A 24,521-nucleotide genomic window follows, 5' to 3' on the forward strand; every position below is an offset into this window, starting at 1 on the left:
TATTTTGTGGTGAGTCCCAGGGGACGGTTTTTAGCTCTCCTACAGTAGAGTACCGAGTACTCAGAATCGTTCACCACTTTTTCTAAACACACGCTGAGGGTAAATGCAAAACCAGCTTCGCTAATGGAGGTTAACGGGGAGGGCTTTTCTGCTCTCCCATAGCAGAGTGTCAAGTACTCTAAATCGTTAAAGCATTTTTTATACACACGTCACAGTAGTTTTGTTCTTGGTGTGGCCTCATCAAGGGTAAGGCCCGCGGAACGGCTTTCAGCTCTCCCATAACAGAGTACAGGGTATGGCCTAAAGCGTTCCCCACTTTTCTTAAACCGAAAAAAAAGTACGTGGTTTGTACAAACGGCGTAATTCGTTGGTAACTATATCTTTGGAGCCTATTAACGGGTTCGCCGAGAGCAGTGTTGTCGCTGGTAAGAAGCAATGCAAGAAGCAATATCATGAACGAGCGTAAAACATGAAAGCTAGTGGAACGGCCTAATGAGAATTTCGGCGCCGAACAACCTTCCGTTGTTCAATTTACTTTTTTTTTCACACGCAGAGTCCTAATGGCGCCATTTTCGAAACGACGGAACCGCGCAGTCGCTGCAGCGCTAATTATTAGTTAATCGGCTTGAACTCCCAGCTACGACGTATACAGACGCGCCGCCTATAGCTTACACCTCATGTCACCGCTTTACGCGCACGCCATATGTTTTTTTTTTCGAGTCTGTTGGCCGTAACCAGTATTCGAGGTCATAAGATTCTCAAGCCACGCAGGTATACGTGACACTGAACAGCAGCAGCAACAGCAGTTGAGAACGAAACCAGCAGAATTGCAGGTGCGTGATTTCGTGCCTAGTTCAATGCGGATGCACAGAGAAGTATATTTAATGCAGCTGTGCCTGAATACGCGAACGTAATGCCAGGCAAAACGTTTTATGTTTGTTTCAGTTCGTATTGTTTCTCGCTGCCGGGCCCTTACTCATATCAGGGTCCAAACGCGAAGGAAAAGTCGTATCAAGTTGCGAATGGCTGGGCATATCTGTGCATAAAATATGGTGTATCATCGAAGCAATGGCCTTCGAGACATCGTGGAACTACCGCAACAAAACTGCGCAGCAGGTGAAAAGTTGCTTCCCACGCGGTAGAGTCGCCTTCACACAGGCGAATCGCAGGCGAGTGGCACGACGTCGTTAGCTACAAGGCGAGAGTCATAGATCACTTTGGAGTTTGGTTAAAAAGCGACCGAATTCGCGACTTTGCTTACTGGTCTCTCTCTCTTTTTTTTTTCAGCTGTACGACTGGAGTGAAGTGTTGGTGTTTGAATGAAATCAAGTGAGCGGGGAATGAAGGCGGGAGGGGGAATATCCATCAGGAAACACCCGCCTCTAAATTTGTAGCCACATTTTCGTGTTTCGGCCGACGTCACCCAACAAGTCTGACCGGGTCCTACTCTATTTCAAGCAACCCTAGCATTTCAACTGGTGCTCGCACACTGATGCACCTGACCGGTGACATACGACAGCTTTAGTATATAGCGTGCGGCTGATGTCTTGCGCAGATAAAACAAGTGTCCAATGAATGGTCAGCAAAATTCCTAGCAGAAAGAACATGTGATGTTCAGGGTCCAGTAAGACAACTAAAAAGTACCCTGTAAGAATCAAGCAAGGGTCGAACAAGAGTCATGCATGAGTTCTCACGAAGTTTCACACGCCAGACCGGCAATGTTCCGACGTAGCCTAAAAAGTGTTCAGACACTGCCCCATTGGTGTACAGCAAGTATGGCCTAGCAATCGTGTGACTACAAGTGTCTGACAACGTGTCAGAACTGGGCCTAGAACCACGATAGTCATAGCGCGAGAACAGAACGACGACAAAGGGACAAGAAGGACACGAGCGCTTGCGTCCTTCTTGTCCCTTTGTCGTCGTTATGTTCTCGCGCTATATCAATCGTCATGTCATACCAAGTAGCCCAAATTGCCAAACTTCTAGTGCCTAGAAATCGTAAAACTGGTGGGCGACGTGTGTACAACATGTTTCCAGCAAGAGCTGAGACCTAAATAGCCCCACTCATGGGTCTAACAAGACGTCTTAGTTAGCACCATACCAGTGCTAGTTTCCTATACCACTGTTCAACAGGAACGTGATTAGTGCGAAAACAGAGTCATGTCGGTCTCTGAGAGCCGACCCTGGGTTCAAGCAGTATCCTGCGAGAATCCAACAAGAACACATCCAGTGTCCAACAAGAGCCGGACAAGTCTCGAACAAGCGGCCAGTAAGACTCCAAAGGAGCCCTACCTAGCGTGTCTGACAACATCTAAACAATGTGCCATATGGCAGTGTCATGAAGTGTCCAACTATTTCCCAACAAGCATCCGAGTGCAGCTCGGCAAAACAACTACTGACAAGTCCGACCTTTGTCTAGAACAAGTCTGGCCAGTCGTACTGGAGGTATCCCGGAACCACCAGAAGTTGATGGAGCGCACAGAAAACGTCCAACCAGAACACAGTCAGGTCATAACAAGAGCCGGTCAGGCGTCCAACAAGTGTCCGAACAGGGGCCCAGCAAGCGTCCGACGGGTTACCAGTCGCCAACTGCTTCACCGCCGTAAGCTTACCCAAACGCACAGTCCGGTAGTCTACACAACATTGCGTCGTTTTTCCCGCTATGAGGGCGTGCATGCGTAAGCACTTCCACTCGTCTTTCCTACGCCTCTCTTATCAACGTACACTGGAGGCACCCCGTAATTATAAGCAGCAGCGGCGCTGTTAACGCGGTGGCGAAAAACTTGCAAATAAATAGCTAGCGAGTTCAAAGAGCTGCCGCTGGATCCGCCTCGCTAAGCACACAGATCCGCCACGTAAGCTCACGTCAAGAACTGCAGACTTGGGAAGAGGGGGAAGGGGGGAGGAGGAGGAGTGACCGTCGACCCCAACGGGGCGAGTACACGCCTCGCGGCTTAACTACTGCTTGTTACGTCAAGGTATGTTAGTTTTACTTTCTTTTGGAGGCCTCACTTGTTTCGAGGCGTGCGTTCTAGCCGATTAGCGGCGGATTCGCGACGCTTAGTTAGGCCCATACGACTTTCACTTTTGATGGCTGAACGGCGGTGGTGTGCTTAGGTACTTGTTCCCGCTGATTTGTTTTCGAGTTACGTTCTCGCTTGACCCGATGCTGCGGGTTATCTTAATTGAGCTAACCAGCTTACATAACTTGAGAAACATTTTTTTCTTTTTCATGAAGCAGCCGACACAGAACCCAATTACGCACACATGAAAATGAAGCAAACACAAGGGCAAACACAATCACCGGCGCTTGTGTGTGTGTGTGTGTGTGTGTGTGTGTGTGCGTGTGTGTGTGTGTGGGTGAGCGTGTGTGTGTGTGTGGGTGAGCGTGTGTGTGTGTGGGCGCGTGTGAGTGTGGGCGTGTGCACGCGCACATCTAATGCTACAACCTATCACAAAAGCTTGTTCTTGTTTACCTATTACCTGTGACACATGCCCACTTCAGGCATAATTACTCATCGTCGTCATCCCCTGTATGAACTATTGGCACAAAATTACTCGCAAGTGTTTAGCGAATACCACGCTTCTCAATATATTGACAAACGATAGCATAGCGAATGATGGCCTAATAACAAAAGTTTTTAATATTAACGCTCTAATAGGTATCAAGCAGGCGTGCTTGCAACAGTCACCTAATAAGTGTTTAGAAAAAGCTCTGAAAGGCCGCTCTTCTAGCTTTCGCTGTTGAAAAAACGCCAGGCCTTCCGCGCAGGCCTGGCGTTCGTTTTGTCCATATTAAACGAGACACCTAAATACGTCATCAAACACGAAAATTGGCCACCAGAGGAGTCGGCGTCAACATGAGTGATGCGAAAAATGATCCTCATGAGATGGAGTAACCGTGACCTCACATATATCCCCGAAATTCGTGACGCCATTGCAATGTCAGCGTAACGTCCCATGACGGCATCATCGCATGTCGTCGTCGATCGGTCAATGGTGGACCGATCACGGAGGACGTGAAAAACCAGGTAATGTGCAGAAAGCTTGCAGTGCCTCCAATCCCGGAGGCACTGCAAAACAGTGCTGCCGAAGAAAGGTTCTGAAGTGGGCAGGAGAACATCATTGCATCGACTGAGACGAGGAAGAAGATGCCTTTCATCTTGCAGTTGCCTCAGACAAACTCATACGTGACCCTGTGAGTACACTAAGCCACATTACGCGGGTCCTGCAGTTTTATCAAGTCCTTGCAGAGCTCGTAACAGCAAGCATGGAAGAGGCGAAAAATAATCACGCAGAAGAAAAGTCTCTGCAGGTTATTAGGCAATGTAAATAAACAGCGTGTAATATCAGTCTTGCGCGAGAAGGAAAAGTATACGTGTGACCTGGTGTTGGTGACAAGCCCAGTGGCGCATGGCAGGAGTGACCGATGCGACAATTCATAAATTCGGCGGGGCGCTTTTTTCCGGGTAGTGTAGGTAAATATAGCTAGCTTAACCTACCCTCTCGCCGAGCAGTCAGAATTACGCGAGGCTTTTCTCTAGGTGCGCTATCAGTCGTCAATTAGTCAAGATACCCACTCGACGTACTTTCGGGGCCAACCAGTGATCTTCTGCGCTTGCACCTCTTCTACGTAATAACCTCGAAGGAGGTCATAAAGTTGAGCAATTTAATGAAATCGAAACTGAAAACGCAACTTTGTTACTTTCCTAAACTTTTTTTCCTTGTCAGTTTTATTATTCTCCAACTCCTTACCCAAGTGAAAGGTAAACCAGGAACTTGTCTGGTAAACCTCCCTGTTTTTCCCACATTGGATTACTTTTTCTTTTGTGCCTGCGATTTTAATTGTATCAAACAGGTCTCGTCTACTCGGTGCAACAGTAACTTAGTACGAGTGCCAGGGAGTTCCTACAACACTTCTAGCTGATCGGACCCATTAAATATTTTCTTGATTACACCAAAGAAGTTACTTCAGGCAAATGAGGAAGGGAAACGTCCACAAATCCAAGCACTATTCATCGTACATATGTCGTACTCTTAAATCAAGTTGGCAACGCTTAACATTTGTTACACTCTAAGATTTCCAGTTTAAACACTTTTTGAAACCGATGCCAGCAGCATTTTTTTTAGCCTGCAGCAAGAACATATACCACAACGTAAGACTTTGCATACGGTGTTTTCTTACAGCTTTAGAGAAAAAAAAAACTATCGCATCTAAACATACATTGCAGTTTAAGCCACCCGGAGTAAACATAAACAATTGCATCTCTATAGTGTATATCTCATAGAGCATACGTAACAATACCTTCCTAATGTTTAAGTCCCGCCGCGGTGGCCTAGTGGCTAACGTATTCGGCTTCTGACCCGCTGGTCACGGGATCGAATCCCGGCAGCGGCAGCTGCATTTTCGATGGAGGCGAAAATTCTGAAGTCCGTGTGCTCAGATTTGGGTGCACGTTAAAGGACCCCAGGTGATCGAAATTTCCGGTGCCCTTCTCTACGGCGTCTCTCATAACCATGTGATGGTTTTGGGGCGGTAAACCCCATGTAATAATCAATTCTTAATGCTTAATGTTTTAGGCCACATAACGAAGCTCATCAGTCCTACCTCCTGTAGTATTTATAATGAGGAAACAAAAAATTATCTAGAAGGACAGTTGAAGGTGAAACGATGATCGTAATGTTGTAATTACCAAACAGCTCTACATCAAAAAATCGGACAGAAAGTTTGCCTTTATTCATGATTACTTAGAGAGCAGAAATAAAATAAGTATTGCTGTTAAGTGTTATACTCGCAATTGCGGCATTTAAAAAATTCTTAATTGATTTTTACCAATTTACAACTAAAACAACCCCTCCACAGACACATTCAACGATCAGATTTCCATTGAGTATATCACGCTCAAATCAGCATTTCGAGCTGTCACGGACAACGTGACACATATATAATATGTTGACCATTACAAAGCAAAGGAATAAAATGCACCTCATGAAACGAACATAAATTTTCGTACTATGAACATAAAGGTTCATAGTACGACCTATTGTAATCGGCACGAACTTGTAATGCTACACTTCCGTATCGATCGCTATTAAACGCAGGAATGCACGCACTGAACCTGATCAGAGCTTGAGAAAGCAAAATGAATGCAGTTCAGTGCCAGAACTTGTCTAACAGCTGCAGGATGCGTAAAGATCCACTGCCGTCAAATTAAATATGGTTTACGACGGGGCAATAACCGCCTAGAAGGTTTTAATTAAAAGATGTACACGCTTCGGTTCCTGGGCCTCCAAGCATGAACACTTTGAATGATAAGATAAAACGGTCAGAACGAGCAAAAGTCGTCTTCAGAGATAACTTTTTTTTTGTACTCTGTGGACTTTGAAGTGCGTTATATAAACCTCGCACTGCTATGCCTGATGTTTTTTTTTTGTTTTTTTTTTTGAAGAGTTCAAGCACGTTCGTATCGAGATAACACGTTTTCCAGGGCTCGCCGATGATGGCGAGACCCGCAAAAAAGAAAGGCATTAAAAAATAAATAGGCACGGAAGATGATTACAGAACAAAGCGGAACGCTTTTCGTACTGAAGACACGCGCCGGCGGAAACAATTAATGTGACTCGCTAATAATAATAGAAAAAAAAAGATGTAAATCTTGCGAGGCTCAGAACGCTGCTTGAAAGAAGGCCGTCGTCTCGCTCCCTGCGCGTTTCAGTCTCGCTAATTGCGCTCAGCGCTGTCAAGGCTGGCGGTAGAGCTGGAGCCTGAGAATTTTCAGCCTTGAGCGCGACTTCAGTCGCTTCGTACACTTCGGTTTTCGCTAATTGTTCTAAATTATGCGTGAAGAGAAGTAGCCGGCAACTGTCTAACAGCAGTCTGCAGTATCTGGGCGATGGACTTTCAACGAATCCTTTTCCTTTTTATTTATTGTGTACGTGTATGCAGGTACGCAAGCAAATACACGCACCAACATCGATAAAGTATGGTTGAACCCCTCCGAAAAAAAAGTTCTGGCTACGCTACTGATAAGCACCAACATCTACTAAACATAGCGCATACTTTCAAAGAGCTGTAAGGTGATTGACAAACACAGCAATGCTTCTGTGTGTGAAGTCATCACCGTGTGCTGAGTGGAATTTTCATAGAACGATGAAGCAGAAGGGTGCCAGCCTGTGTGAGGGGAGCGGGGTTGGAGTGTACTATAGAATTCCGGTGCACTGTAGTGGGGTGTGGTGGTGTGAATTAGCATTGGAGGGGTCGTCCACATCCTCTCAGGGTGAAAGAGGTAGAATTTAGTGGGGTGTTGGTGGGTTGTATGTAAATTCCTTGCTTGTTACCAATCTAAAGATTTGTAACAAGCAAGGAATGTACAGACAATTGGTATTAATTGCAAAAAAATTATACAAAGATTGGTACCAAGGTATAAAAGTACAGGGGGTGATAAACAACAAGAGGGAAGGCAGGGAGGTTAACCAGGCACATGCCCGGTTTGCTACCCTACTAGAAAGTACAAGATAGCAAGGAATTTACACGCAGATTGGTATCAAGCAAGGAAGGTATGAATGTATCAGTGTACAAAGTACCAATCAAGCAGAAAATGTATACACAGAAGGATACCTAATTATGTGAAATGCAGCCAAGCGTAGGCAGCAGGTTGTGTGATAAAATTTCAAAAAAAAAAAAAAAAACCGCACGCGTCAAATGGCATAACGGCTGATTGGAGGAGCTCGTGATTCATGACAGTTGAAATACTGAGCATGCACCTTATACACGGCCTTCTGAAGACAAGGCATACTTAGATGCAATATTAGTGAGAACAACTAAGCGACAGTAATGCTAGTGAACGCATAGGGGATGTTATTTGCTGTAAATATGGCATAAGTTCAGCTAACGAACAGATAAATAACTTGGTGCCGTCAGGGCACGATTTGCAAGAAGAAACGCGAGCATGCGCTGTGGGGGTGTCAACTACATCACCGACGCCGGATTTGTGCGGATGTGCGACTATGAAATAATTTGATTGATATGCGGGGTTAACGTCCCAAAGCCACCACATGGTTATGAGAGACGCCGTAGTGGAGGACTACGAACATTTCGACCACCTGAGGTTCTTTAACGTGCACCCAAGTCTGAGCGCACGGGCCTACAACATTTGTGCGACTATAAAATGCTCAGCATTTATTAATAAAAAAAAAAACGAATGATCGCGCTGCCCTACCGTTCACTGGTCACTCCGTATATGTATATATGCACTGGATCACGCGGTCGGAATTCAGTCAAGGGCGTCTTTACCTGGCTTTCGCTTGACGTTGAAGGCAACGCTTCTCCTCCATTTAATAATTAAATATAATAAAGACGGTATAACAAGTAAGCATTATCGAACCATACGCAATCAGAACATTCACACGATACCCCTCCCCCCCCCACCCCACACACACACTCTGCGAAGCATCAATTACACGAGTTCAGTGCACGTGGAAAGATGCGGGCGGCATTTTTTCAATGATGATGAGGATGATGATGATGAAGGTTGAGAGGGAAAAAAACGGGGGAGCCTGCAGGAGCATAGCCAAAAACCTTTTATGCGGGGGGGGGGGGGGGGCTCCACAATATGTATGTTCATGAGCGTGTTTGTATGTGGGCATCAAAACTGGGCGTCCCAATTATCACGCAGCACAATTTAAAATAGAGGAACAGTCGATAGTATTAGCGCGAGAACAAAACGACGACATAGAGACAAGAAGGACACCAGCGCTATAGTTATAGTTAGAGCGCTCGTGTCCTTCGTGTCCTTCTTGTCTCTGTGTCGTCGTTTCGTTCTCGCGCTATAGCTATCGTCATGCCATACCAACTAGCCCGAGCTGCCACACTTCACAGGAACAGTGTTGCGTAAAGCAAACCTAGCGCATATCGTCGCCTGCATACTGAAGACGCCGCTACAATTTTTCGTTAATGACAATTACCTAATTGGTCTAATTGTACTTCAAAGTCACAAAGTAATTTCACATCTGCCTCTCAGACATTTTGATAATGTCTGAGAGGCAGTTGTGCATATGTTGAAATGACGTCTGTCTGCGCTACTTCCAACTACGCAATAATGGCTCGCTCATTATTTGTGTGAATAAAGAAACCCCACGAAACATGAAAAAAAAAAAATAACACGTCACTACGCTCCCACTCGCAAAGTAATGCAGCGCCCTCAAATAATCGCAAAGGAAGCATCCACTTTGCCTCATCTAGCGTTTTGCACATCTGCAAGGGTCGGGTGCCAACAACATGTGTCGCAGCTTTGCAGGGATTCCTCCGGCTTGATTGTACGTTGGCTATCAACATCCATATCTCTCGGTCAACTCTTCTCACATAGATCGTTGTTGTGATTAGAGCGATTACAGCTTTACTGTGCAAAATCAAGGCGGCGTGTTTCTTCGGACGGGAAGTGGGAGATAGCGCGATCAGTATATATATATATATATATATATATATATATATATATATATATATATATATATATATATATATATATATATATATATATATATATTTTCGTTGTCGCATTTCCTTCGTTTCGCCAAGTGACCTTGTTCGAGGGCGCTACTTTCTGAACAGTATAGGCACGTGTTATTTTTCGTATTTCACGGGTTTTCTTTCTTAACGGGAAAAAAATGGACACGCAATTAGTACGTTGTTGAAAGTAGCTTCCACAGACAGATGTTGTTGCAACATGCGCACATCTGTCTTATTGATATTTTGATAATTAGGCAAGCAGTTTCTAGTTACGAATCGGATTAGGTATGGGTAATTATTTGTATATAGCGAAAAAATATTAGCGGCTACAAGAGTACACTGAGGTTAATTCACTATAGCCTTGCCTCACTTAACGCCATTACTTAACGCCATTATCAAGCTGCCTTATAATTCTGATAATTGGGATGACCTGTACATACGCTAGCTTATATGTGAAAACAACCCCCCCCCCCCCCCCCCTGTCTACGACACAGACACAAAGTCACAGTTTTCAATGTCGCAACATTATTGCATGCAAATATAGCGACGCCAACGTTCCCCTATACTTTCAGATCGTAAAAAAAATCGCGTCAAATTGTTATTTACGTATAATTAACTTCTTTAATAATGGTTGCCACGAGGGCACTTACATGTAACTAAACGCCACTCACGAAAGATGCTTGAAAGCCAGAGTACGGTAGCAATTTTTAGAACGTTATTATATTTCGAAACGTTTTTACAACCGCTGAACTTGCCAAGTTATGTAATGGTTCTGCAACAATCGCCCCCTTTTTTTTTGAGGCAGAGAATGGCATATGGTACTGTAGATGACGTATAACCAAGCTAGAAACTTGTAGCTTTGTGTGCCAAGTTCTCACGTGCCGAATTCCTTCTTCGCTTCTGCATACTTCCACGTCTTACGTTCCTTAGATGCAGTTATCTTTTTGTTTTCCTCCTCACAGAATTGCATCATCAAAGCAGAAAATTATGGTACAGTGGCTTGAAATAATTACCGAAATCGTTCGTAATAATAATGATCCACATTAACGGCGTCAAGACAACCATAAAAGGTTGAAGAAAAGCGAAAACAAACTGGTGCTGCAGAAATACACCATGAGCCAAAGATGCAACCTCGTTCCTCGGAAGAGATTCAGAGAATTGGGTCTCTCTCTCTCTATCTCTCTCTCTCTCCAATTCCCGCACTGTCATGTCTCGACTAGCCCTGGCATGCTCACTATAGAGAAATCACGTGCGCCCATATCCTCACCGCTTGTCACCTATTTATGTTGTTGCTACCTTGGCAGCTGTGTTTCTGTTTTCATCGCCGTTACCCCTCTGCCCAACCAACAGTGACTCGACGCTTTAGGCTCCATGTGTCTTATACGCTCACTCCCTCTCCCACAGCATCCTTTATCTTTCCTGGCAAATAGTGCGTAGCTGCCACTCATTTATAGCACGCCCCAAGTATGTGTGCGTAGTTCCAGCTTTGATTGCGGAAGAACTCTTGGCAGACCCGGCGCGTGGCAATGACACTGTGTGTGGGAGTTTTGTGTTTATATATATTTTTTCAGGAGCAGCTGATGCAAGAGTCCCGTGCGGTGTGTCGAGACAGGTGTCAGTCGTGCGGGTCGTACGGGAAACAACTGTTGGCTGGATGGGTTCGAAGGCCTCTTGCTTGTTGCCCTAAACGTAGGGTTTTTGTTTTGACCTTTTCGATGGTGTTGGCTTGGTATACTGTGCTCGCTTACACCTCGTTGACAAGGGTTTATTCAATAGAAATGTATTACATATATCTTCTAAGTAGCTTTCGCAGCAACTGGTTAATTCTCTGATAGAAGTAACATAAAAAACAAGGACTATTTTTATGGTTTTGTTATGATCGGGGCATACTGTATTATTATTATTATTATTATTATTATTATTATTATTATTTTGTCTATTTAACTCTGAATACTGAATGAAAGCCCTGTAGATTAGGAGAACATGATTGATATGTGGGGTTTAACGTCCCAAAACCACCATATGATTGCGAGAGACACCGTAGTGGAGGGCTCCGCGAATTTGGGCCTCCTGGGGTCCTTTAACGTGCACCTAAATGTGCGCACATGAGCCTACAACGTTTCCGCCTCCATCGGAAATGCAGCCGCCGCAGCCGGGATTTGATCCCGCGACCTGCGGGTCAGCAGCCGAGTACCTTAGCCATTAGACCACCACGGCGGGGCTGGGAGAACTTATCCTGCGGTTACAATCGCTTCGAATACCCAGCTATTATACGAACACACGCATATTTTTTTATTTTTTTATTTATTCCTACTGCAGACTACAAAACGTGGTCTAAGCAGGACGGGCAATCAGGAATCCCAAAAGTCCAAAATCAAAAGTCCAAGCGCAAACATACATACATCCGCATACATACATACATACATCCGCAGAAACTTGCGCAACGCTCCTTCTAACGTACGCGCATTATCATATATTACTTATGTTCGCCCACAGCTAGAGTATGCATCATCCACATGGTCACCATATCAAGATTACTTGGTACGTATGCTGGAAGCCGTCCAGAATAGGGCAGCGAGATTCATCTCCGGAAACTACGACTATCATTCAAGTATTACCCTAATAAAACAAGACCTTGCATTTCAGTCACAAGAAATACGCCGCAACATTGCTCTTTTATGTCTGTTTCATAGGTACATTTAAAATAACGAAATTCACTGTTTGCCATTTTATTCTCCTGCGCGCACTTCCCAGCGCATTCACAATGCCCGTAGTTTTATGCGCATTCATGGTCACACGCAGGCATTTAACTTATCATCACTACCTCGAGCCATTGCATATTGGAACGGCCTTCCGGATCATGTTGTATCCATTTGTAACCGTGAAATTTTTCGTGACAACCTGATTTCGTTGCACTCTAGCATTGTATAACGCTGTTGCACCTTGATTTTTGTAATCTTGTATATATGTATATATTTTTTCGTCTGCTTTTCTCCTTTATTGTTGTTTCGTTTGTATACTGATGCCCCCCTTACTCAATGCCCTTCAGTGGGCCTGTAAGGTATTTTGAATAAATAAATAAATAAATAAATAAATACATACATACATACATACATACATACATACATACATACATACATACATACATACATACATACATACATACATACATACATACATACATACATACATACATACATACATACATACATACACCCTCCGCAGGGAACTTTCTACAAATTGGACGAGGCACATTTAGAGCGAGCCCACCCGACACGGGGAAGGGGTGGGGGGTGCTATCCAGAAACCGCTCAAGGTCGTACAAGCACCGGATATGAGCGCGACGGGAGGTCGTCACCGAGGGGAGTGACGCACTCGCCAAGCACGCGCATGCGCCCTAAGTGGCGGATATGGCGCTTGCAAAACGACGGAAGCTCCTACAGCAGTTCCGCACCCGTACGCCCACACCTACGGCGTTCCGGGCCTCGACTTGATACTTTAAAAGATTTCCACCCCTCGGTCCATTCTCTCGCCATTAAGAGCCCTCGTCATCATCCTCCCCCACCCCTCACGACCCTAGCTTCCCCCTTCCACGTTTTCTTTTTTTTTTCTCTAGCTCTCGTCGCGCTCCGAGTCAACGTGACGACTTCCGATTCCGGTTGCCGGCGAGCCTGCCCAGCGCTTCGCAGTTGAGCGCAACGGGAAAAAAAAATTTGACGGTCAGGGACGCGTGGTAGATTGCGTTGAACGACCCAAAGTGAAAGCGCAAATAAAACGAAGGAAAAAGAGGAAATAGAAAAAAAAGTATGGGGGAAATGAAGTAAAAGAAGAAAAGTTTGCAATATAGCTGATTTGATTGATTGATATGTGTGGTTGAACGTCCCAAAACCACCATACGATTATGAGAGACGCCATAGCGCAGGGCTGCGGAAATTTCCACCTCCTGGTATTCTTTAATAACGTGCGCCCAAATCTGAGCGCACGGGCTTAAACCCGTCTCGTCTCCATCAAAAATGCAGCCGCCGGGATTCGATCCCGCGACCTGCGGGTCAGCAGCCAACCCCTCAGCGTTTAATATGGGCCACATTCACCGATTAGTAACTTCGTGAAAACTTTCTGACGCGTTGAAACAATAGGATGCTACTGGAGCAGCGTTCTTGTCTTTCGTCTGCTCACAAGGTAAAGTCCTCTTGCGCTTTCTGAGCACTAGACGCCCAATGTGAACGTCTTTTTCTGAATTCAGATTACCAGCGGAAAAACAGAACACGCCGCACAATGAAAAGAAGACACAGGCACATGCATACATTTAGACATATGTACAAACTGGGCTCAAACGAAGTTTTAGTGAACGCCTTTGACTTATTTATATAGTGACATCGCTGCGCAGAGCGGGTGCACATTTAACGACCTTTTTCTCGCTTCTTTTTTTTCTTTCTCTCTCTCCTCTGTATCCCTCCTTTATTCTCACCTTTCCCAACGTCAGCTGAGTGTAGCCAATCGGGCATGAGCCAGGTTAACCTCCCTGCCTTCTCTCTTGTTATTTTTAACCATCCTTCTAGTGGACACAACTAAAATATATGGCCTTACTGCGCATAGTGGCAGATTTCATATGTGGATTCAACCCTGACACTACTTCTGCATTTGCATTTTATCATGCTAAGCTTGGTGGTCCTGGAAACATGAAAATTACTATACTCATAAAAAAATGTTCATCCATCCAGTTCCTTTAAGGAGCGTTGGGCAGCTGCATAGTACACATTTCAATTGTATTATTTTGATGCAACATTCCATAGACAGCGTTTAACCTGACCTGCTATTATGCGAAATGATGCGGTACGCTTCATTCAAGGTACTCATTTTTTTTCTCTTGAAACCAGTAAATGTTTCTATGTACAGTTTGTCAGAATCACGGTTCTAAGTGTTAATTTTTACGTGCTATTGTTTATCAATAAAGAATTTTTTCCTCGCAATTCAAGGTCATTAAAAGCGAACCTTGTTTTTACATGTTGACTCATAGACAGCTTCTGAGACCCCGGCATATACTTCCCATGCAGTGCATCGCAATATTACGTCTTGCCAAAGCACTGCACATTCAGCACTAAAGCATTACGCGCCTCTACGTGCCTGGCGATCAGCGCGTTGCAAAATAGCCCGCCTGTTTTATTCGTAATCGCTGAACATCAGCCAGGACAAGCCAAGTTTACAACGTTCCAGCTTTTTTTATACAAAAAGTGAAGTTAAAATCTTAAACCATATTTCACTAATTGGTCGCATATTACAAGCGATCGAAAGAGTGATTTCAAAGAAACAGAAAACACATCTAAAAAGAACTCCCTGAGGTCGGACGATTAGATGCTGCGGCGTCGACAATCGCTAGAAATATGCTCCGTTCTGGCCTAATAAACCTCACTTTAGGGCACCTAGTCTGGGAAACGAGATGCAATGTTTGCTTTTTTTTAAACTTCTTAATATCGTTTAGCTCCACGTTTCGGTCGCACCCCCCACTTGGGCATCATTTATGGTGGGTGGCGTCAGATCCATGAATCATCGTTTAACTCGCATCCCTCGCGTGAAGTCACTTCAAAAGTAAAATTTTGAAAGCGCGGGTTGGTAACATAAAGCGCTATCTTTCGCCCGGTCTTGCGAAACACAAATTACTGGGAAAATATGGGAGGGGGAAGAATTCAATGCCCAACTCGGACCATTCATTCGCCAGTGAGGAAACTCCAGTGCCATGAAGTTTTTTCTTCCACTTTTTTTTTTGCTTCTTTTTGACAGAGATGGCGGGATCGATATCGGTGGTTCCGAATATGCGAAAGTCTATATGCCATGTCCGAACGGCGAGGCATACTTGCTTAAAGAAAGTTATGCACTATTGTTTTTTTCTTGCCGGAGAGATTTGGTTCAATCATCTAACTCGTTGTTGTCGTGTACGTGTTTCATGGCTGTTTTTTTTGCGTTTGTTACAATTTATTCAAACTTAATGGAGTTTGCGGCAGATAATTCAAGAAGGACGTGAATTTATTAGCCCCCGTCCCCCCGCTTTCTTATGGGCGACACCGCAAACAACAGATTAAATAATAAATAGTGACAGCAGCGATGTTCCGCCGAACAGCATAAAACAGGGATACAGGGCGCGCGCAACTGCGCCTACGTAAAGGCGGCGTGGCGCATCGCAGCGTGCTGAAATTTGACATATTTTAACACAGCGTGTGACTACGCGGACACAGTCGTGCGCTGTGTTAAACTATGTTCAAGTACTGTCACCGACTGGCCCAGCTTTCAGTCCTTCTGCAATGCTGAACTTTGCGTGGCCAACTTGTGGTGGCCAACTTGTGGTGGCCAACTTGTGCTGGCCAACTTGTGCTGGCCAACTTGTGCTGGCCAACTTGTTCTGGCCAACTTGTTCTGGCCAACTTGTTCTGGCCAACTTGTTCTGGCCAACTTGTACGGCCAACTTGTACGGCCAACTTGTACGGCCAACTTGTACGGCTAACGCTGCGCCGGACCGAGAAGAATAGCCGTGTTTTTACATCCCAAAACCACGATATCATTATGATGGATGCCGTAGTGGAGGGCTCCGGAAATTTCGACCATCTGACGCTCTTTAACGTGCGCCTCAGCATACTAGGTACACGGGCTTTGATCATTTGGCTCCGTCGAAATCGAGTCGCCAAGGCCGGGATTAGACTCCGTCACCTTCGGATGAGCAGGGGAGCGCCATAACCACTGGGGCAGTCCAACCACCGGGGCAGTCCAACTACTGCCGCATACTGTTAAAACTGTCGCAGCGTCGGTTAAAACGACCTGTACCACGACAGAGGAAGCACCAGCCGTTGCGCGCCAAGGGGGCCTGTAGTATGTACACTAAACATAAGCGCAGGGGCTTCTCGCAATTTCGCGTTATGTGACACTCCGTAAAGCGCAGCGATAGCGAAGTAGAGGTGGTCTCCTTTCAATACTCCGTTATCTCTCATATCCTCGGTGCCAGCGCATGCACGACATTGCAGGCGCTAACGGCAACACTTGCAATCACATTGAAGGCACGCTGTGCGTCGGCTTCAAACCACCCTCTTCTTCGCATTGACATGCATGGTGTGCACGCATGTTTGCATCGACACTAGTTTCGCCGCATGCTGCGGTATTCGGCCTTCGATCCACATTGCAGGAAATGGTGTAAAGATGGAGCAATCCCGAATGCTGCTAGTACATTCGTGTTTACGCTCCACTCTGTGCATTGAGTTTGTGAGTTTCAGTCGTGAATGTCATGGGCTGTTAATAATGAAAAAGCCAATAACAAGCGCCGCACTGTGGACCGGTGAAAATACAAAGGAAAGAAAGGTGGAATGTAAGAACAAAAAAGACTGAACGACAGGACGTGCTGCATTAAAGCAACACAATAAGAACAGCCGGCCAGTGATGATGAAAAAAAATTCTTGTAGAACAATCAACAAAACACAGGGTAAGCTGAAAAGACGAAGAAAGTGGACTTTGTACTAAGCGTGAAAATGGTAATAGTTACAATAAAGTGTAACCTATCATGCTGTTACAGGTAACGAAATAGTAATAGTTATCATATAGTTCCACTTACTGCACTGTTACTCGTAACATAACAAGAAAACCTCCACGCCCGTACCCTTATTCAATACTACGCATAACCGACACGAATGTGGCAGAACGGCCCCGCATAATAATTCGACGAAAGAAGGCGGATTCCGACGAAGGCGCGCGTTGCAAGCCCGGCAGGCAACCTTCGAGTACTATAACCGTTTTCAAGGAGATTCAAGTTTCAAGTGTGCTGCACACAACTACGCTATGCTCGGGAGCAAAGGACCGGCAGGCGTTGCAGTGAGTGCTCTCCCTCTTCCCTGCAGTAAACAATCTGGGCGCCAAGAGCGGGTCATCAAAGGGTGTTTCCGGCCGGACCCTGCGAAGCAACGTGGCGCCTACACAACAACACCCTCCACTTCGCCACTGATAGCGGGATCCCAGGGGCCTTGCTACGAGAAGCTGCAATGTGCATCCATGCTGTCCGCTGCTTGCGAAACGAGCGACGAAAAGGTCTGGCAATTAGATATATCCTGTCAGACAAGTGCGCAGCGTTGCTGAGCCCATCAGCTTTTACCGGAATGGAACATGTATGTATGTATGTATGTATGTATGTATGTATGTATGTATGTATGTATGTATGTATGTATGTATGTATGTATGTATGTATGTATGTATGTATTGGATCGGAATCAATTAACTTGTGTCAATAACATGAATAAAGTAAAAAAAATATGTATGATAAAGTAAAAAAAAAAGATGTATGATTAAGGTTTGAAATTGGACTGCGACCTTCCGCCCGCTCTGATTAATAACTTTAGCGGAAATGAAAACATGTGACATCGCTGTCAAAAAAATAGATTAAGTAACATTTTATAAGGGATCAAAGGTAATCCCCCCGATATAAAGGCCAAATACAAGGCCATGAAAAAAAACCATTCGAAAGGTGAACCACAGAGGTAGCCTCATTTTTTTTTAATCAAAAAGGTGTTGACGATCCCCACAAAGCATTCTTTGCGAAACGTCGGCACCCGCATTTCTTCTACGTTGCTCCCAATATGCGTCATTTCGTTCGGTGGTGCGTAACATATACGTGCCTGCATATCTCTGCAGATAGGCGTATTCGATGACGTGACAAACAGCCCTGCTGTGCCAAAACCTCGCTTTTTTTTCTTCTTCTTTCGTTTCGTGCACGCACCGGCCGTTGCGAAGTCGTGGTGAAAGAAGTCAGCGTCGAGTTGACTGAATCCAATTTCACTCCTATATCAGAGTTTTAGCGTGCCCGGTATGCCGATGTATAGGCAAGGAAGGTAGCAGCATGCCTGACTTCGGGGTGCTGGAACAGACCGTCTTTCGACACGCTTCCTTTAACGCAATATATATATACATATATAAGGAAAAGAAGTGTATACCTAAGGGCTCGTTTTTCCGTGTTTTAACACAATAATAATGAGATCTAACAGACAGTAATGCCAAGGAATGTACAGGGGAAGTTATTAGAACCACTGGAATGTAAATAAGAAGAAAGAAGAATATATATTCCTGCTCACGGCTGGTTAATTTTTCACCCACTTTTCTTTCTTCTTATTTACATTCCATTGGTTTCTAATAACGTCCCCTGTACATTCCTTGGCATTACTGTCTGTTAGATCTTATTAATATTGTGTCAAAACATGGAAAAACGAGCCCTTAGGTACACACTTCTTTCCCTTATATATATATATATATATATATACTTTTTGCGTGCCGGTGCGCGCGCTCTCCAGCTTTGTAGGCAGCCGTCAGAAGACGCCTCGGAGCTGGTTGACACGTGCTCCCGCAATCCACAATATTTGGTCGCCACTGTACGTACTATTGTGAGCAATACGAGCTTGAACACGCGAGTGCCTGGCAAAACAAACAGCCTAAAAAACCGAGATAGCGTGGTAATACGTGGATGGCGCTGCCGAAACCAGAGGGGAAAGGAGGCGCACTCTCCCGCTTAGCTGCAGAACGGCCGCTGATGGTGTCGCGTCGGCCACGCGATACCGTAACGCAGAAAAAAAAAAAAGAATTTCCAGGAAAACAAAATAAGTAAGACAGGCGTACCAAAGTACCCAGCTAGCACTAAGCACGGCCTGTGCATGATAGCACGCTACGTCACAGGCGATATCCCAGCTGCTATGTAGCCTGATGGGTCATGGCGCTGGGCTGGATGCTTCGATGCGAATCGGTATCTCCGCTAGCGGCCACTGAGAAGCTCCAGCTTTGTAGCAGCGATATTGGTGGTGGTGGTGGTTAGAAGAAGAAGAAGGCACCTAATTTCTGCAGCCCTGTGGGGAGCACGGTGCAGAGCCTAATATTGAGGCTGTTGTTTCAACAGGTAGCGAAGCGCGGCGCCCTTTCCACTTTTGTTTTCCGACAGCAGCCGCCGCGAATCTGCCGAAGCAGGGTTCGAGGTTACTCGACACGCACTGGCCTGTTCGAGCTCGTATTGCTCGTGATAGTATCCTGTTGGCGCATAAACACTGATGTGTGCACATTGTTCGCTGCTGTATACGTGGTAAAACATTACTTACGCGGCATTTATTTTGCGTAAACATCGATTGACTGGCAATGAAACAATTTATTTCTGCAAGTTTGTGTAATCATCGTACTTGAACTGGTATAGCGCATTACGGGGCAGAAGAAACGGCCGAGCAGGCCGACACAAGAAGACAGAGCGCTCTGTCCTCTTGTGTCGGTCTGCTCGGCCGTTTCTTCTGCCCCGTAATGCGCTATACCAGTTCAAGTACGACGAACCAACTCGCCCAATCTTCAACACTTGTGTGTAATCATCGTTGCCATTTCATTCGACCTGCAAGCGGCATCACTAAACTTATTAAAGTAACTATGCAAGAGGATCGTGAGCTTCTAGTAAGTATTTTACTGCAACGTACTATACGGAAACGAGAGAAATAGAGAGAGGGGGCTGCAGCGACGAGCGCGGGACAGCCATGACGCAGAAGCAGACGACAACGGTGTCGTCTGTTATGAGGAATGCCAGCCACCATATCGAAAAGCCCTCGTGCTTTTGAAACCTATTTCATCTTGTACGTGTTCGCCATTATAGAAACAGCATTCTCAGTCATTATTTGGTCGAAAAAGCTTTTGGAGTGTGAAAAATAATGAAAACTTTATGAGAGATATGCAAAATAGTAATTTTCCCATGCTCCCTCCAGAATACCGCCAGTGATATCATCGCGTCCAATTCTCGTTCCCATTGGCTCTATGGGCATGTCACTCCCTTGACGTCGTCTTCACTTGAAGTGTGACAAGTGCCGCGAATAGGTGAGGGAATGTGCAACGCAAAGAAGCGCATTTGCGTATTATCAAAATGGGTCTAAAACTACTGTGTTCGTCCGGTTAAACTATGTCCCACACACACACACACAAAAAAAAGTCACAAAGCCCTCCTTTCACGTTTATACTAAACACAGGAAACTGGTACTCTCCTAGTATCCACAAGTTTGCACACAAACCAAATATCTATTTCGTACGGGTACCCCGCAGCCAACAATTACATACACCGAAGGAAAACGTGAGGCAATCAAGTTCGACATCATCTTATCGTCTGTCCACTCATCACTGACGTGCAAACAACGCGAGACGTATAGCGCTATCTGTTATAATCGGATCAGAAACTTACCTGTCCAGAGTGCCATCAACACATTCCGATACGCTGACAAGAGGGCCGGGCATCGGCGTTCACCTTTGACCTCTCCGGTGGCAACCGAAGAATTGGCACGACGTCGTTCCGATTGGATTCACCGTTCGCCGAGAACCGGCATTCGTAAAACTCCGCACCGCTAAGACCCGGTAATAAACTTCAAGCCAATATGCGAGCATGCAGCCAACGGTAAAGCTGTCTGCGCCGGCTGCTGGCAATCGTCTGATATCAGTGCGTTCTGGAAAATACGCGCGGTCATTCCAGGCGCACCGATGTCACTGTTCGTATCGCTAAGTACATTTTCTACTCGTCTTGGCTTGTGCTGGATTATTTTGGAGTGAAACACACAGATGTTACGGAGCAGTCGTCTGGCGTCACGTCTTGCTCTTTCAGCTGCGTCATCGGCTTGCGCCTTCCACCGCAATCTGCTTGCGAAAACTTTTTTTTCTTTTTGCTTTAGGAGCTAACCCCCATATTCACAAACGCTCCTCGACTCGGTTTTCACCCTTCACTTGACAGAGTTGAGCACTGCGCCACCACTCGGCTGAAAATGACGCTGCGCTACTGAAGAACAGCAGCAGACTATTGCTTATATGCAGTGACTTACCGTACCTAGAGATGACGCTCCCATCGGCTTTTTCAAGTGAAGGAGAAGCGTTGAGTGAAGGGAGGTTCTAGAATACGGGGATAAGCTTTTTAAGCCATGGGTCATGCATTTTTCCCTACAGTCGTGCGTCCTCGATGCATGTAGTAGTAGTAGGTAGTAGTCGACGTAGTAGTCATTAGTCCTTGGAATGTCCGTTCTTGTATATGATTAGCATATCATGAAAAGATGCAAGATGGCGGTACTTGGAAGTGGGAATGCTCACTAGATGGACGAACGAACATACAGACAGACGGATGCACAGACAGACGGACAGACGTATGGACAGACGCGGCCAGTGGATGGATGATCAACGGTTTACCAATGAAACCCTCCGAAGCTTCGCCCCACTCATCATCATTCACTCCGGGGATGGGCTGTGATTTTTTTCGCGTTTTCCGCGTGCGTTGTTTTTATTCAGTGGAACGTTTGTCTTCGGACAAACGTACACAACTCAACCCGCAAGTAAAACTTTTGTGAACATGATAACCGTGATGATGACGGCTTGTGGTCCCACTCTTTTACGGGTACAGCACCCGATAACTGATGATGTAGATGATGGTGATGATGAATGTGGTCACACCCTTTGTGTCGGATGGTGGCCTCACTGTACATTGAAAAAAAAGGTTAAAAGCAACGTTGATTTTTGCTCATGATTAAGACAGAGAGAGAAAGAATTAAAAGGAAGAGACAGGGAGGTTAACCTAGAAGAACTGGTTTGCAACCCTGTACGGGGGTGGGAAAAAGGGTCGGAAAGAGGATATATATATATATATATATATATATATAAGGGAAAGAAGTGTATACCTAAGGGCTCGTTTTTTCCGTGTTTTAACACAATATTAATGAGATATAACAGACAGTAATGCCAAGGAATGTACAGGGGAAGTTATTAAGATCAATGGAATGTAAATAAGAAGAAAGAAAAGTGGATGAAAAAATTACCAACTGTGAGCAGGAATCGAACCTACGACCTTCGAATTACGCGTTCGATGCTATATATATATATATATATATATATATATATATATATATATATATATATATTCCTCCGAAGAAGGCTGGTCCACCAGCCGAAACTGTTAGGATTAAATAAATATTTTATTGTTTTGTTATATTTTATTGTTTTGTTTCCTATACTGCACTATTCTCGAAGTTTATAACTTTTATTATGGTTGCCGGAAGAAACTCTGATCATCTATTTCATCTCTTATATATATATATATATATATATATATATATATATATATATATATATATATATATATATATATATATATATATATATATATATATATATATATATATATATATATATTGATAGTACACCTTTAGTGGTGAGCAGAAGAGACGTTTACTTTGTGGAAAACGTAGCGGTAGAACCGACCAGCTGTCAAGCGGAGCGAGCGCGAGCAGCAACAACACTCTTCCTTCTCTTCTTCAGCTGGCGTTCCGGCCTGTGCCAAATATCAATGCTACAAATCACTCCCCCCTCAGAAAAGGAGCCATCCTGGCGACCTATGGAACGGGTACGACGGGTGGGTCGTAGTGCGGCTTCAATCGATCTACGTGAACAGTCTCGCGGCCTCGATGCCGTCGGTCTGTTGATGGTTGAACCGGCTCAACAATATAGTTAACCGGTGAGGCCTGACGTAGGACTCGGTAGGGGCCTTCGTACTTCGGCAGTAGCTTGGTGGAAAGACCAGGAACAGATGAGGGAACCCGAAGCCATACCAAGGCGCCAGGCGAGTATGACTGCGAAGACAGGTTTTCGTCGTGACGGTTCTTCTGGTACGCTTGATCTTGGGCGGTTAAGGAACGCGCGAGTTGCCTGCATTCTTCTGCATAGGTGGCGACTTCAGATAGAGTTGTGGATTCCGAAGCGTCTGGATGATACAAGAGAATGGTGTCCATGAATGAGGAAGGTTCGCGCCCGTAAAGGAGGAAGAACGGAGAGAATCCTGTCGTAGACTGAGTGGCGCTGTTGTAAGCGTAAGTTACAAAGGGCAGTATGCGGTCCCTGTTGGTGTAATCAGCGGACACGTACATGGATAGCATGTCGCCCAGTGAGCGGTTAAACCGTTCGGTCATTCCATTCGTTTGCGGATGGTATGCGCTGGTTGTCCGATGCACAACGTTGCATTCGCGAAGAAGGGCTTGTACCGCTTCGGAGAGGAACGTACGGCCGCGGTCACTGAGTAGCTCACGAGGCGCGCCATGGCGTAGAATGAGATTGTGAAGGATAAATAAGCCAACTTCACGTGATGTGGCCTCTGGCAGCGCAGCAGTTTCAGCATAGCGTGTCAAGTGATCAATGGCGACAATCACCCAGCGGTTCCCGTTAGGCGTATAGGGAAGGGGACCGTACAAGTCAATTCCGATGCGGTCGAAAGGGCGGGAGGGGCAAGGCAACGGCTGCAGTTGTCCATTGGCTATGTGTGGTGGGCTTTTTCGGCGTTGACATTTGGAGCACGAACGCACGTACTGTCGGACAAAGCGGTACATTCCGCGCCAATAGTACCGCAGCCGGAGACGTGCATACGTTTTTATCACACCGGCGTGGCCGCATTGAGGATCCGCGTGAAAAGAGTCGCAAATGTCGGCACGTAGGTGGCGAGGAATCACAAGCAACCACTTGCGGCCGTCAGAAAGGTAGTTGCGACGGTACAGGAGTCCATCGCGGATGGTAAAGTGTCGAGCTGTGCGCTGCAGTGAACGATTGGGCGTAACTTGGGACGGCTGAGACAGTAACTCTATCATAGAGGCTATCCAAGCGTCTTGGCGCTGTTCATAGGGCATGTCCGCGTACGAAAGTGCCACAGCATCGAGGCTGGATACAGAAGTACTTCCGTGTTCATGGGGAAGTGGAGAGCGGGAGAGAGCGTCGGCATCTGAATGTTTGCGGCCTGACCTGTAGACGACACGGATATCATAGTCTTGGAGGCGTAACGCCCAACGAGCGAGACGGCCAGATGGGTCTTTTAGTGACGATAACCAGCAGAGGGCGTGGTGATCAGTCACGACGTCAAATGGACGGCCATAGACGTAGGGTCGAAATTTTGTGATTGCCCAGACGATGGCTAGACATTCTTTTTCTGTGACTGAATAATTCTGTTCAGCCCTAGTAAGAGTGCGAC

General features: G+C 45.5%; 1 protein-coding gene across 1 annotated transcript in view; it reads left to right on the top strand.

Moving 5' to 3' along the window:
- The window catches only part of LOC142771637 (uncharacterized), a 182,200-nt gene that overhangs the window by 4,885 nt on the left and 152,794 nt on the right, over window positions 1-24,521 (top strand). The window contains exon 2 of the mRNA XM_075873375.1: window positions 17,380-17,566. The gene's annotated coding sequence lies outside the window, so the exon portion shown is untranslated. The remainder of the gene's footprint in view (window positions 1-17,379; window positions 17,567-24,521) is intronic.

Source organism: Rhipicephalus microplus, chromosome 9 (assembly GCF_043290135.1).
Source record: "Rhipicephalus microplus isolate Deutch F79 chromosome 9, USDA_Rmic, whole genome shotgun sequence".
In the NCBI taxonomy this organism is placed as follows: domain Eukaryota; kingdom Metazoa; phylum Arthropoda; class Arachnida; order Ixodida; family Ixodidae; genus Rhipicephalus; species Rhipicephalus microplus.